We start from the raw sequence: 14,807 nt of genomic DNA, 5'->3' as shown, positions 1-14,807 counted from the left end.
CACACAGACATGCATTTATGAATATAGACACACACACACAAATGCACACAGACACACTCGCTGATACAGACACACAGAGACACACAAGCACTCCCATGGACGTGCAGGTCCTAGTCAGGTAGATCTGCCCTACCTTCCACATATTGGCTCCCATTTCTCTTGGAGTCTAAACCTAAGTCTGCCTTGGACGGTTGGACTTTTCCTCTGTTCCTTAAAGACCACCTCTTCAGAAAGGGTGCCCAGCAGCCTAGAGAAAGGGATGGAATGGGACTGCCTAGAGAGGGAGAACTATGGCCCTTTGACCAAGGCAAGAAGTGCCCCTGTCAGAGGCCCCATTTCAGAGGCCCCTCTGGCTCTGCTCCAGCCCCACCCTTCCCCACAGCCAAGGGGACGTGCCCACTCCGATCCCTGGCCTTCCTTCTGGACCATGCTCCGGATACCTGGGCACTGGAATTCCTGGCCCTTCTCCAGATCATCCTCCCCAGAGAGAGAATGGGCCTCACCACCCGTGAGCACACCCTGGCCTGTGGGGTAGACAAGGACAGCTGTGCAGGGGTGTGGACAGCCAGGGTGTCTGCTTATATGCATGCAAGCCCCCCTCCCACCCGTGTGATGTGAGGTCAAAGGGAGGAAGCAAAGGGGGTCAAACTGTAAACTATGGGTTGGAGACTAGCTCTCCCTGACCATATCTCAGCATAGAACTCAGAGTAGTCCAAGGATGATAAAAATCAAACCTGGCCTCCCGAGTCCCTTTGAAGGTCTGTTTTTCAAAGTAGGAGAATTAAACATTTTCATTTTAATAGTTTGATTTATAACCTTTAAATATATAGAACACTTAGACACGTGGAACGTGGGCATCCGTTTGTACTCTTGTCCCTGGCCCTGCAAATGTTAAGAGCAGACCTGAAAGAGAGACTTTCAAGGCTACAGAGCTGATGTTTTTCCATGGAGGAGAAATGGAAGTGGATCTGTGAGCAAAGGTAACATGTGCCTTGAGCTCTGGTGTGGTGGGGCTGCCTGGGGGAGCTGCTGTGAGCGATGCCCCTTTTCAGATCACTTTCAGGAAAGACCACCTCGAGACCTGCCTCCTTTCCCTGGGTTGTGATGTGATGGCCAAAGAATGCAGCAACTTCGAGAGCTACTCCATGTGTTAAGAGCATGTATTGGAGCATGCTAGGCAGAAGCTCTGCCAGAAAGATCAAGTATGTTCCCAGACAGACAAGAAGTGCATTGGGGAAGGTGTGGGGAGGGAGGCCCAGGAATCACTCCAAAGAGGAAATAAAACACGGTGCAGTCTGGTGCAGGGAGGTGTTCTTATGCAAGAATTGAGGGTAGATGGCCCTCTCCAACGTTTTCTTCTCATTGGCTCATTTCCTTGGGCTCTGGTCTTCTCAGCTGGGAAGGTGATGGCCCCAGCAACACTGGGTTGTATGCTTTGGAGGGGTCTAGTGGGGAATATAAGAGGTAAGCAGTAAGGCAGCTGGCCCCCAGGGGAAGATCCATAGCTGACCTTCCCACCCTCAGCAAGCCCAAGGGACTTTGTGCTGTTCCTGGTTCAGCAAAGAAGCTAGGATCCTTGAATGAACTCTGTCTTTAGGATGCACATCATGGGTCTCACTGATGAGACTTCCTTAAAATGAGATCCCGTCCTAAAGTTCAGTGGAGCAACAAGCACAGTCCTAGCTCCAGGTGGAGCCTGAGGATCTCAAAAAGAAGCACGAATAACACAGATAAGGGCTGTCTGGAGCATGGTGCACTGAATAAATATTTGAGTTTGGGTATGCACTGCTTTCTCCTCTTTAGGAATTAGACATTATACGAAGAGGTCAGAGGCCACCTGAAGACAAGGCTGGTCAGGTAGGTCAGTTATTACTAAAAAAGTTCTCCATTTCTCAAATCCACAATCTCAGCAGTAGTCAGACATGGGACATCCTGGTGTCATTTTCTTGTGCCCCTTCCTATAGAAATCCCATCAATGACTGGTCCACTGCAGAGACATCCAAGGAGTGTGCCTGTACTTTTTAAGCAATGAGGGCTTTTTTTTTCTTAGTTTTTTGGTGACTTTTGTTATTTTTTTATTGCTTTGTTTTTTCTTTCTGTTTTTTTTTTTTGATGGGGGGGTGTTTGTTTTCTTTTGAGGCCAATGTGCCTTCTGAGGAGGAGGTATATAGGCTAAGGTGTCATGGGGAGGCCAGTTTGGAAATGGAAGCCAAGACAGTTGAAGTATTTTCTCCAAAGTACTTAAGTAGCATCTCTTCTGGGTTCATTCATTCAGCAGCCATTTATCGAGCACCTACTATGTGTCTGGAACTGTTCTGGGACCCTTAAGCCAACTTTAGCTTCTTCTGCCCACACTTGCACAACAGGATATTCACCTTCTTCATTAAGTTCAAAGTAGAATACCAATTCAACATTGATATATTGATACAAAGGACTCTTTTTGCAGTGGCCGTGTGGAATTCCTGAATTATTTTCCATTAAAACAAAATTTCTGCTACTAGATTGCAGAGCTCAGTCACAATATGATCATGGAAGTCACTGCTCTGACTCGACTCACGGATTGGGAGGAGGAGACTCTGGATCTCAAAAAGCAAATTCGAAAAGAAGTCCAAGAAGAATATGAAGCATTAGTTCAAGCTTTGTTTGTGACATGTTTGCACATCAAAGTAAGTGACCTGGGTCGGATGTCTGGGCAGTCCTGTGGGGACCCGGGTGTACCTGACCCCCGCGGTGGCTGTACGGAGAGATCAATAACAGAGTGAGCTTTGTGACAGCAAGAGATTGTTGGGCCCAAGAATTCTCCAGCTCCAGGCTTTCACTGCAGAGAATGAGTCAGCAATGAGTGGTCATTATTTTCCCAAAAGAGACACTGAATTTTAAATAACTTAGATATTTGCAGTTTTCCTCACTCTACTGCCATGTTGCCATCTGATTGCTGTTGAGGGAAGGGGGAGTTTCTTCTCCCAAACCCCAACAGTTTATGTCACTGTTTTGTCTATTGAATGACCATCCAAAACAGGAGAGCACAGTGCCCTGGGCCAGGCCAAACCCCAGTGTAAGTGTAGGTAGCAACAGCCGCCTCCTGGAAGCTCACTGGGCAGATTCAGAATCTGAATCAGCTTTCAGAGATTTTACAACCTTCAAAATGCCCATCAGCCTTTCTCTCGCATCTGGTGTCAGGGAGCTGCTGACCTGTCAGTAAAGGTCCAGGCAGAAGAGGAGTGAGGGGGTTCCCACGTGCCCACAGCACTGTGGAAGCCTGTCACTGTCTTATGATGTCTGAGCAGCTGTAAGATGGAGACCCATGCCTAAAATGGGCTATTGTGGAGCCTGGTCCCCCTGCCCTACAAGTGAGAATTTCAGTACAAACCTACCACCCCCAAGTCCATGGCTTCCCCCAGACCTGCCCCCTTCTCTGCTATTAGATGTTCCTCAGAGCCAGCCCCATTTGGGTCCTTCCCTTACTCCCTTCCCCCAAAGGATTCCAGGATGGTCCCTGGAGTTGGTCCATTGAGAGGAGTTTCCACTGATGCTCTGCCTTGGTCTGGTTATTCCAGAGAGGAATGGACCTTTCTCCTTACTGTGAAGTGTCCACAAAACACAAATGCTTACAAATATTAAGGTATCCAAACCAACATGCATTGGGCCTGGTGCTGCAGGAGAGAGGTGAGCAGACAGTGAAGTCTAGAATTTACTAAGCCATCTTTCGGGTGTCAAATTGTTGGAAAATGTCTTAGGTTCTTTTTAGTTTCTGCCAGATTCCTAGACAAAAAGGAAATTCTCCACTTCTCTCAGGCTCAGTGAGTTCCACAAGCCCCTGAAGGTAGGGGAATCGCTGTTTTACCCCAGGGTCCCAAGAAGATGGTGAAGCTTTTGCTGTGTGGCCAGTAGCCAGGCTTCCTGCTGTGGCTCCCCGGCACTAACCTCCTGTTTCCTCTCCCGGGAAGTGGTTTAGAGGTGAAAGGATATCCCACAGTCACCCCTCACCCAAGGATGCTGGGTCTCCAAGTTGTACTTACTGATGAGCGAGCTATTTCACCATAAGCTGTTAGCCATAGACATTCGGAACGGGCTGTTTCACAATGAGATTTCTGTTGGAGCCTAAAGAGGAAGGCAGCCAGCTTGATTCCTTCCTCTAATTTATCTATTTTTATTTTATTTTATTTTATTTTTATTTATTTATTATTATATTTTTTTGCAGTACGCAGGCTTCTCATTGTTGTGGCCTCTCCCGTTGCGGAGCACAGGTTCCAGACGCGCAGGCTCAGCGGCCATGGCTCACGGGCCCAGCCTCTCCGCGGCATGTGGGATCCTCCCGGACCGGGGCACGAACCCATGTCCCCTGCATCGGCAGGCGGACTCTCAACCACTGCACCACCAGGGAAGCCCTTAATTTATCTATTTTTAATGGAGTTCCTTGTTAGTGGCTCATGGACAATGTCTTACCTGGTCAGGTTCTGCTGGGTCAAACTGATAGCAAAAATCCCTAGGTTCAAATTCTCAAGTAACCCTTTGTGTATGGGGCAGTGGGGGGGGGGGGTGGCTGGGGGGTGGTTTGGTTTTCCGCCTGTGACCTCCCATTCTTCTACCTGCTCAGCTTGTCTCGGCCTCTGACAACCACAGGCTCTGAGATGTGCGGGTGATGAAACCCTGCGGGTTGAAGACAACACTAAAGGGGCCGCTAGTGAGGCTTCCAGACAATACCCGATGGAGTAATTGTCTGGGTGGATGTTGTTTTCATGTGATATTATTTCTGAAAGTTGGGTTTTAGGGGGCAAAGTGACTCTTCCTCAGCTGACCTTCCTGAACTTGAGCCTGCAATTTGCAGAAGCTGGATGAGAATCAGCTTAATTTGATCCAGAAAGTGTGTGAGCTCATCGGTGAAGTAAGAACAGAAGGGACTGACAATACGAAAGAAAGGCCTAAAGAAGAAATGGGGCTCCACCAGACCTGACGAAGAAATGAAAGAAAATCCAGCCATAGTATGTGATCTCATTTTGAGTGGGGTATCAGCATTTCATCCTAGCGTCTGACCCCACTGCTCACTCTGTTTGCATTCCTGTCCTGTTTCCCTGAGAAATCCTTGTGTCAGGCATTTGAAAAGGGCACTGGGTCTCACTGCACAATTGTCTCATCTTCTGGAAGGCATGTTTCTGATGTCAGGATTCATGTCCTTCCTGAGAAAAGTGCTGGGGGCAGCCTTTTCTGAAAGGCTTTTCTAAGCAGGAGCAGCTGCTGGCCTTGGAGCAGGACAACTGCAGCCTGGCCGCCCTGGTGTGCAAAATGAGAAGCCTGGGCCACTGGAGGCTGGCGGTGCAGCAGGCGCACTTCCGGGCCCAGCTGAGCAGGGCTGAGAAGGTGAGAGCGCTGGGGGAGGGAGGCCCGGCCCAGCAGGGGGAGGGGGTGGCACTGGCCTCCTTGGCTGCAGCTGCTGTGCTGGTGTCAGGTAGCAAGTTTTCCTGGGAACGGGCAAGAGCAGAGCCTGGGGAGAAATAGGAAAGAGCCAGAAGCAAATGGCAAAGAAGCAAATGAGAGAACAGATCAGAGTTTAGCACAAGGGAAGGGAAAAGATGGAGCGGGCAAGCTTTGTCAAAACACTGCAAATCCTTGAGTTTCAAGCATGATGATCTGAGGAAAATGAAGGAACAATAAGTGGAAAATCTGCTTTAAGGAAAATTGAAACCAGAGCACATATCAATAGTGGTTTGGAAACTTTTACTTACTGTTTCTGAAAGTCTTTATTTACTCTGATCTGTCACACTGTTCTTAACTGAAATCAAGGAAGCAGTGGCCAGCAGGAGCTGTGTTCTACCAGAAATTTTAAAGAACGATGGATGATGAAGTGGTTTAGAGACTCCTTGGGAAGCTGAAAATACGGAAAGGAAACTTATATCCTACCTTACTGTGTTTGGGATGTTCACAGGAAGCTATGCAAAGTAAAAAAGAGTGTTTGAACATCAAACTAATGGCAGAACAAGAAGTGCTTTTATTTTGTCAACAGCTATTGGCTCTAAGGCAGGCCCTGGCCAGGGCTCAGGCAGACAACGTGAGGATATGCAAGTAGCAGGAGAGCCAGGTGTCTGAGCTCAGAACCCCTCTTCCTCCCTCTCTTTGAACACGCTCTGGCGACCATACGTGGCACTCCGTTGCCTGTAGCAGTCACCAGAGGAACACAGTGTGAAGCCAAGCAGACGGCACTACTGGTGAAAGATGGCCTGGACCCTGGCTTCCCTTCTGCCTTCTTTCCAGCCCAGAAACCGGGGCAGTGGCCAAAAGGCTTTTGTTCTTATTCATATTTGGCTAAAATAGTGAAATATAGCTCATAACTAAGATTGTTCTGTGTGTTTCTCTGAGGATCTTTTTTACCCAGAGGGTATCTTGGGGTCTGGGTCTCTGCCTCTAACACATTCCTTTCACGCTCCAAGCATGTTTTCCATGAGTGTGGCCCTGCCATCAGCGTTATGCCCCAAGCAGAGAGTCTTGGTTTCCTTTCCTGATGACCCACACTAAGTCTTAATTTCAGAAGTTACTGATGCTCTATAGGGCCTGGCACCAAAATAAAGGCTTTTTAAGTCTAAGCTCTTAATAACTGTGCCAACCCTCTGAGCATGAATGAAACAGAGACCCTACGTTTAGAGAGAGAACAGCTGAGTTCAAATAACAGCCGAGGAAAGCTGGGCATATTTTAAAACATAAAATATAATTTGTTCCTTTTGGACCCTAATTCTTCCATTATTGTGTGCCAGTGAGTCATGATGTATAATTATATAAAGTCACCCTACAAATATTAATCATCATTATTAATATTATAATTAAGGATCGACCTTCTAGTGACTGTTGATTAGAAAAATTTCAGAACAGAACCAATTATTACTACTCTTTTCCTTTTCCAACCATCTAGAATCTGGCTTCCTCAGGGCTATTTTGGAAGTCGAAACAGAGACAAGATTAGCACCTCCCTTCCCCACTCACTGTACGTATTGCATCACCCTGTGTCTCCAGGTTCAGCCCTTCCATTGCTATTGCGTGATAAAGGCGGAGTGACAGGGAAAATGCAGGTTGTGGTAGATATGACTATTTGGTCTTGCTACTGGCTGGCACAGGACAGGATAGAGCAGCTGGGCTGTGGTACCCTGAGCCCAGGAATACTTCACACAGTTCTGCCCCTGGGCGCTAATGGAGGGGACAGTTGTGTTGGCCAACCTCTCATCCCCTGCCCTCTGCTGAAAAGAAAGACTCTGTGCCTTTATTTCCTTTGGCCTTTTCCTGCCACAGGCTGAATTGCTGAAAGAATTAGAACACAGAGTGACCCAGGAAGCTCGCCACCGGCAGCAGGTGGATTTAATGAAAACCTCTAGCATGGAGAAGCTTTTGGAGGATGTGGAGCAAAAAGAACAGCACCTGCAGCTCCTTACTGAAGAGTCCAAGATGACTTCTAAACTGGGCCAGCTCCAGCAGAAGAAAATTCAGAGAGAACTCTGACAGGTAACTCCAGTGAGAGGTAGTAAATCAGGGTGTACCAGCCACAGCTGTTTGATTCTTCCCCTGTCTTTTCCGTGCCTCTCATGCCTCCAGAGCGGTGTTCCTCACCTTTGGCACTCCCAGGAACAGCAGGGAAATGGAAATATCTATACCTGGGTGATTGTTCAGGCTGCTTGTGACAAAAGATGATGGCTTGACTGCCACGAGGCCCAGAATCTTGGCGTCTTTGTAAGCCACTTGAAAAACATATTTCTACCTGGCTCTAATCTTTGAACTAGGAGGGATCTTTTGGAAAATCTCGATGAATAATCTGGAAAAGCAGCAAGTATTATGGAAGCTATTATAAGGGAATTTTATTCATGGTGTTTCTGGAACTACAGAAATAAAAAAGGAAAGGCAAAGTGGTTTCCAGACCCAATATGTTATTCTTAAATATACCCCACAGTTGGGGCTTCCCTGGTGGCACAGTGGTTGGGAGTCTGCCTGCCGATGTAGGGGACACGGGTTCGTGCCCCGGTCCGGGAAGATCCCACATCCCACGGAGCGGCTGGGCGCGTAAGCCATGGCCGCTGAGCCTGCGCGTCCGGAGCCTGTGCTCCGCAACGGGAGAGGCCACAACAGTGAGAGGCCCACGTACCGCAAAAAAAAAAAAAACAAAAAACCCCACAGCAAAAAAAAAGGGGAGGAAATAATATAGTGTACATGCGGACTAATGCAAGTCCCAACAAAGGAGACCACAGAATGAAATTCAACACAAAGGGAAAAAACAAAAAACAAAAAAAACTGAGCACCTTCTGGGGTAGGTACTTCACACATATTCATTGAATGAATAAGTCAGTTAATTCACCAGAGATATTAGGAAACAGAAATCAGAAGTTTAAATGGTTGCAAGTGTTTCAAGTGCTCAAGGAGATCAGTAAGGAGAATTTTACAAAAATAAATGACAAAAAAAAAAGGATAAAAAATGTATCCTCTCACAGTTCGGGAGGCCAGAGTCTGAAATCAAGGTGTGGGTCCCTACAGGAGACTCTGGCAGGACCTGTTCCATGGCTCTCCTAGCTGCTGGGGGCTGCCTGCCATCCCCCGCGTCCCTCCGCGTGCAGCTACAGCTCTTCAGTTCTGGCCCCCTTCCCTGTCTCTCTCTCTCTCCCTGTGTTTATACTTGCTTCACTTTTTGTAAGGTCATCAACATTGGATTTAGGGCCCACCCTTTAATCCAGTATGACTTCATCTTAACTTAATCACATCTACAAAGACTCTATTTTCCAAATAAAGTCACATTTTGAGGTTCCAGGTTGACACTTTGTGGGGGACACTATTCAACCCATTACACTATTACTTTTTTTATAATTAAAAACAATTAGGAGATGATAAAAATAAATTAAAAAAGAAAAAAATGCCTGTGATCTATGCAGATAAGGCACGCTTTGGACCTAGCGACTCTCTGGCCAGGGGACTCTGGGTAAGGGTTGCAAGGGGAGAGCAAAGACAAAGTTAGCCTCTGGTTGTGGGCCCTGTGTCAGGCCTGGAGACAGTGCTCAGAGCATTCCCTGCACATGATGAGTTGAACTCAGCATAGAGATCTGGAAGAGAGATCACATCTTTGCTTGAAGCCATCCCGGGGCTCCCACAGGTTCTTGGGGTAGATGCATGGCTTGGCCTACAAGGTGAACTGGTTCCTCCTCCCTCCCCACTTCCCCTCTAATAAAATAAACATAAAAGATATGACTTTTGTGAGTAAACTTCTGGCTATTATAAGGTAATAAAGGGTTCCAAGGGCTGCCTCTGTCCCTCTCTGATTAAGTTCTTGGCCTTCCTGGAGCTCCTGATTTTCAGAAGGCTGAGTTCAGCCTGACCAGGATTTCACGAAGACTTGTATTCCTGGGGTAGCCTGGGACCCACACTCTCCATAGTAATACCCCAACCCACCCCTCACAGTGAACTGACAAAAGTGTGCACCAAGAAGCATCTCTGCTTCCCAAGCACTTTTCCCTTCAGATGAGAAGCCGGCTTGCCCACGAGCGTAGCATGGAGCTGGATGCTTTCCAGTGGATGGAAGAGCTACAAAGTCAGCTTAGTGACACTGAGAGATCCTCTGCCCAGAGGAGCTCACCAGGCGGTAAGGATACCCTTTCTCTCTCTAAGCTCTCAGGGTCCAGGGTTGGGATTGAAGGAGGGCCCCAGGGACTAACGATAACAAACCAGTGGTTATTGAGTGGGTGCTCCATGTTTGTTGAATGAATGAATAAACCTTCATCCTCGGTTGCAGTCAGAACTTTCTACTTCAGTTCACCTTGGAGTACTGATAGGCTCTACTAAAAAGTTTCAATCATAAAAACTGGTTCCAGTTGAAATATGTCAACTAAAGAACATTGTGTAGTTCACTAGATTTTGAAGCATCTTAACACCTTGGTCCTATAGAGGAGTAGAGTTTGCCACCCTAATATGTCTCTTTGGCATATTGTTTTAAGCTGGTTGTCTCTGAGAAAAAGCAGACATCGGAAAGAAGTTGCCCTTTTGTAAAAACTGTTTACAGTTGTAAGGGTGTCTCCCTCTTCAGTACAAGGAAGAGGAGGATGACCAAATCTCTAGAAATTTATCTATGGAAAAGACAAATCTGTGTAACAGTCTTACCCTTGTTTATTGTGCTTTTCCTGGTAACCTCCCATAGCTGACTTTCCCCCATCCTCATCATCCTCTTCTGTCTTTAGCTGAGGATGGTATTTAAGTTGAGAGCTTCGGTAACGTTGGCAAGTAACTCAGTTTTCCTCAGTCTCTCCCATGTATACATGTTATTAAACTTTTGTCTGCTTTTCTCGTGTTAATCCACCTCATGTCAATTCAATTCTTAGACCAGCCAGAAGAACCTAGAAGGTAGAGGAAAATTTCTTCCTCCCCGATAGGATATTAATGACCACATTTCTCAGATGTTATTCAGAAAGTACATCATGATTCTTGGGTCCTAGGGGCTTGAGGAGTATTATGGAAATGGCAATCAAAACAGCACTCCAGACAGTGCAGCCAGCAAATAGCAAAGAGGCCAGACTCCGGGATGTCTCTAAACTAACTTCTTCCCCTATAAGATGAGGACTAAATAAATTCCAGGTTCTCTTCTAGATCTATCAAAAATATTACCCAATCAGTAGCCACGATCAGCCTATTGTTAAGGTCAGCCAAGCTCCTCCTTTCTGTTCCATAGCATAGCTGGTGGGTGAGGGTATGGACTTTGGGGTAAGACAGCCAAGGTTCAAATCCCTCCTCTGTCACTGCTAGCTGTGTGACCTTGGACAGGTTAATTCACCTCTCTGAAAAATACCCACCTCAAAGGTGTATTCTGAGGACTCAGTGAAACAATGTGTGTCTGCCACAGAGTGTAGTAGCACTAGGTCATTGAGCAAATGTTGGTTATTACACTTGCATATATGTGTGTCCTCCTTTATGTGTTTCCTTTTGGCTACTTATAGTGTGAATGATGTGAGAAAACATAGCCTGTCAGAGGCAGAAAGATTCTTTTCAAAGGTCAAGATAGTTTGGGTTTTCTAAGAACAAGGCTGGGCTTGTTGGTAAAGCCCCAGGGTGCTCCTGCCTGCCGGTGCCTGCTGCCTGGGCCCTGACCGTGGGGCTGGCGTCCCCCACCCCAGCCCAGGTCCAGAGAGGAAGCAAATCAAGAGCGCCCAAGGGCCCTATTTTGACCACCCACCCTGAGTGGTTCTGTCCTTGCACTCTCCTCTCCACTCTCGCTGGGGTTTTTTGTTTCTCCCTTTCCCCTCTGCCTCCAGCCCAGCCAAGCATCTTTTAAATTCCTTTCTGAGTTAACATGTCCTCTCAAACTGCCATCTGTGTCCTCTAAGACCTGCACATTTACAAAGAAGGACCAGAGTGGGGCAGGAGGCAGGTGGGGGGGACCCTAATTCCCAGGATTGGGGACACGCAGGAGTAAAAGAGAAGCCTCTCTTTCAGGAAGCAGAGGTAGAAGTTACTCCCAAGTCTCAGCCCCTATCTGTCTCCTGCAGCGACGGGAGGGGGTTTGCTTAGGACTTTCTACATGTTGTCTACTGAAGAAAAATGCACAACCTAAAAGCTGCAAATTAAGTTTTACTTGGGGAGCTTACTAAGGACTGTAGCCCAGGAGACAGCCTCTCAGATAGCTCTGAGGAACTGCTCTGAAGAGGTAGAGAAGGATCCAGGATATAGAGGAGTTTTGCTGAAAAACAAACCATGTGGTTGAACATCATAAGATTACTGCTAATCACAAAAAAAACAAGTTAATGATTTTAGTGCTTTTCTATGTATGGGAAGATGCAAGAGTCTGGGCTCATTGAAATTATTCCCTAGGTATGCATCTTAACCATCTAGGGCCAGCTTCCAGAGCACAGAATGTTTCCTGTTTTTCTCCATCCTAAATTCCCCTCAGGGCACACTGAGGGGAGCAGAACTGCAGTAGCTGATGGCTTGATGGCAGGCAACATTCTTCATTTACTGGAATGGCAGGCAACATTCCCTTTCCAGAGTGTAGATTCATCAGAGGTCATACCTGTCTAAATTTAGTACCAAGCACTAGAGGACAGCCAGATATTACCTATACTATTGGTGCTAAAAGGTAAAAGTCAGCCATTACCACTCCTTTCTCAGATGTCTAGCCAGAAGCGTGAGGTGACCCAGGTCTCTCTCCTTTCTGTAGAGGTGGTCACAGCAGCCTCCCTGCTTCCCAGCAGAAGCAGAATTAAGGGGCAAGTTCTCTTTACTTAGCATTAACATGGATTCCCCTTAGGATCTTGTAACTCCTGAGAAATTACAATTTGTTCTAGTTCAGTTACTCTCAAAATGCTTAAGGAAAAAAATGGAATCAATTGGCTTACAAAACTGAAATGTTCAGAGATAGATTGGCTTAAGCTGGCTTGATCAAGGCTTGTTTTTATTTTTTGAATTTTTATTGATTTACAATGTTGTGTTAGTTTCTGGTGTACAGCAAATTGATTCAGATATATACATATATATATATACATATGTGTATATATATATTCTTTTTCATATTCTTTTGCCTTAGTTTATTACAAGATATTGAATATAGTTCCCTGTGTTATACAGTAGGACTTCTTTGTTTATCTATTTTATATACAGTAGTTAGTATCTACTAATCTCAAACTCCTAATTTACCTCTCCCCCCCCCACCTTTCCGCTTTGGCAAGCAGAAATTTGTTTTCTACGTCTGTGGGTCTATTTCTGGTTTGTAAAGAAGTTCATTTGTATCATATTTTAGATTCCATATATAAGTGATATCATATTTGTCTTTGACTTACTTAGTATGATAATCTCTAGGTCCATCCACGTTGCTGCAAATGGCTATACTTCATCCTTTTTTAATAGCTGAGTAGTATTTCATTGTGTGTGTGTGTGTGTGCGTGTGTATCTCACGTCTTCTTTATCCATTCATCTGTTGATGGACACTTAGGTTGCTTCCACGTCTTCTCTATTGTAAATAGTGCTGCTATGAACGTTGGGGTGCATGTGTCTTTTCGAATTATGGTTTTCTCTGGATATATGCCCAGGAGTGGGATTGCTGGATCATATGGCAACTATTTTTTAGCTTTTTAAGGATCTTCCATACTGTTTTCTATACTGGCTATACCAATTTACATTCCCACCAACAGTGTAGGAGGGCTCCCTTTTCTCCACACGCTCTCCAGCATTTATTATTTGTAGACTTTTTGATGGTGGCCATTCTGACTGGTATGAGGTGATACCTCGTAGTTTTGATTTGCATTTTTCTAATAATTAGCCATGTTGAGTATCTTTTCATGTGCCTGCTGGCCATCTGTACGTCTTCTTTGGAGAAATGTCTATTTAAGTCTTCTGCCCATTTTTTGATTGGGTTGGGTTATTTTTGTTTGTTTGTTTGTTTTTTGTTTTGTTTGCGGTACACGGGCCTCTCACTGTTGTGGCCTCTCCCGTTGCGGAGCACAGGCTCCAGACGCGCAGGCTCAGCGGCCATGGCTCACGGGCCCAGCCGCTCCGCGGCATGTGGGATCTTCCCGGACCGGGGCACGAACCCGCGTCCCCTGCATCGGCAGGCGGACTCTCAACCACTGCGCCACCAGGGAAGCCCTGGGTTGTTTTTTTGTTATTGAGTTGTATGAGCTGTTTGTACATTTTGGAAATTAAGCCCTTGTCAATCGCATCGTTTGCAAATATTTTCTTCCAGTCCGTAGGTTGTCTTTTTGTTTTGTTTATGGTTTCCTTTGCTGTGCAAAAGCTTAAAGTTTGATTAGGTCCCATTTGTTTATTTTTGCTTTTATTTCTATTGCCTTGGGAGTCTGACCTAAGAAAACATTGCTACAATTTATGTCAGAGAATGTTCGGCTATGTTCTCTTCTAGGAGTTTTATGTTGTCATGTCTTATATTTAAGTCTTTAAGCCATTTTGAGTTTATTTTTGTGTATGGTGTAAGGGAGTGTTCTAATAACTTCATTGAGTTACATGTAGCTGCCCAGCTCTCCCACCACTTGCTGAAAAGACTGTCTTTTCTCCATTGTATATTCTTGCCTCCTTTGTCAAAGATTAATTGATCATAGATGTGTGGGTTTATTTCTGGGCTCTCTATTCCATTCCATTGATCCATATGGGTGCGATCAAGGTTTGAACTATTTCTTGAGGACTGATTTCTCTCTGCATCTCTGGGCCCTGAGCAGTCTGAGAGCAGACAGGAAGTGGAGCCCCTTGGGAAACAAGATGGCTGCCACCCCTGTAGCTTCCATCCTCTGTTCAAGCTCACATGGCAGGAGTGGGGTGTGGAGAAGGGACAGTTAAAAGCAATCGAGCTCTGACTAGGCTGACTCAGGTCATGTGACCAATTTTGAACAAATCACTGAAGCCAGAGACTGAGATGCCTGGTAGGCTTAGGCCCAGCTCACATGTTCTCCCCTGGAGCCAAGGGTAGGGTCAGCTCACTCTCGCCTCCTCTTCACAGCAGCTGTTTTATTTTATTTCATTTATTTTTAATTGAAGTATAGTTGATTTACAGTATCATATTAGATTCAGGTGTACAACATAGTGATTCAATGTGTTTATAGATTATATTCTATTTAAAGTTATTATAATGCAGCAACTATTTTAAATCTTCCTGGTCTCTTCAGACTTTCAGACACTGTCCTCCTCCCCTATCAGATGGGAACTCCCTCTACTTCTTGTCCCCAGCCTACCTACATCTATACTCAGCTGCTTCTCCTTCCCTCCTGTTAAAATGGAAAAGGTGCCCCCTTTCTTCCTTGGGACAGTTGCTGTTAACAGCATCCCATGGGCTTCTGTCTTCTCAGGGGTCTTGAGCT

The 14,807-nt window shown here is 45.9% G+C and overlaps 1 pseudogene; it reads left to right on the top strand.

The window, feature by feature from the left end:
- LOC137204884 (coiled-coil domain-containing protein 162-like) overlaps window positions 1–14,807 on the top strand; it is a 45,536-nt pseudogene that overhangs the window by 28,018 nt on the left and 2,711 nt on the right.

The sequence above is a fragment of the Pseudorca crassidens genome, chromosome 13 (genome assembly GCF_039906515.1).
Source record: "Pseudorca crassidens isolate mPseCra1 chromosome 13, mPseCra1.hap1, whole genome shotgun sequence".
Taxonomy (NCBI): domain Eukaryota; kingdom Metazoa; phylum Chordata; class Mammalia; order Artiodactyla; family Delphinidae; genus Pseudorca; species Pseudorca crassidens.
Note: the sequence above shows the minus strand (reverse complement) of the source record. Positions and strands in the feature narration are given on the sequence as shown.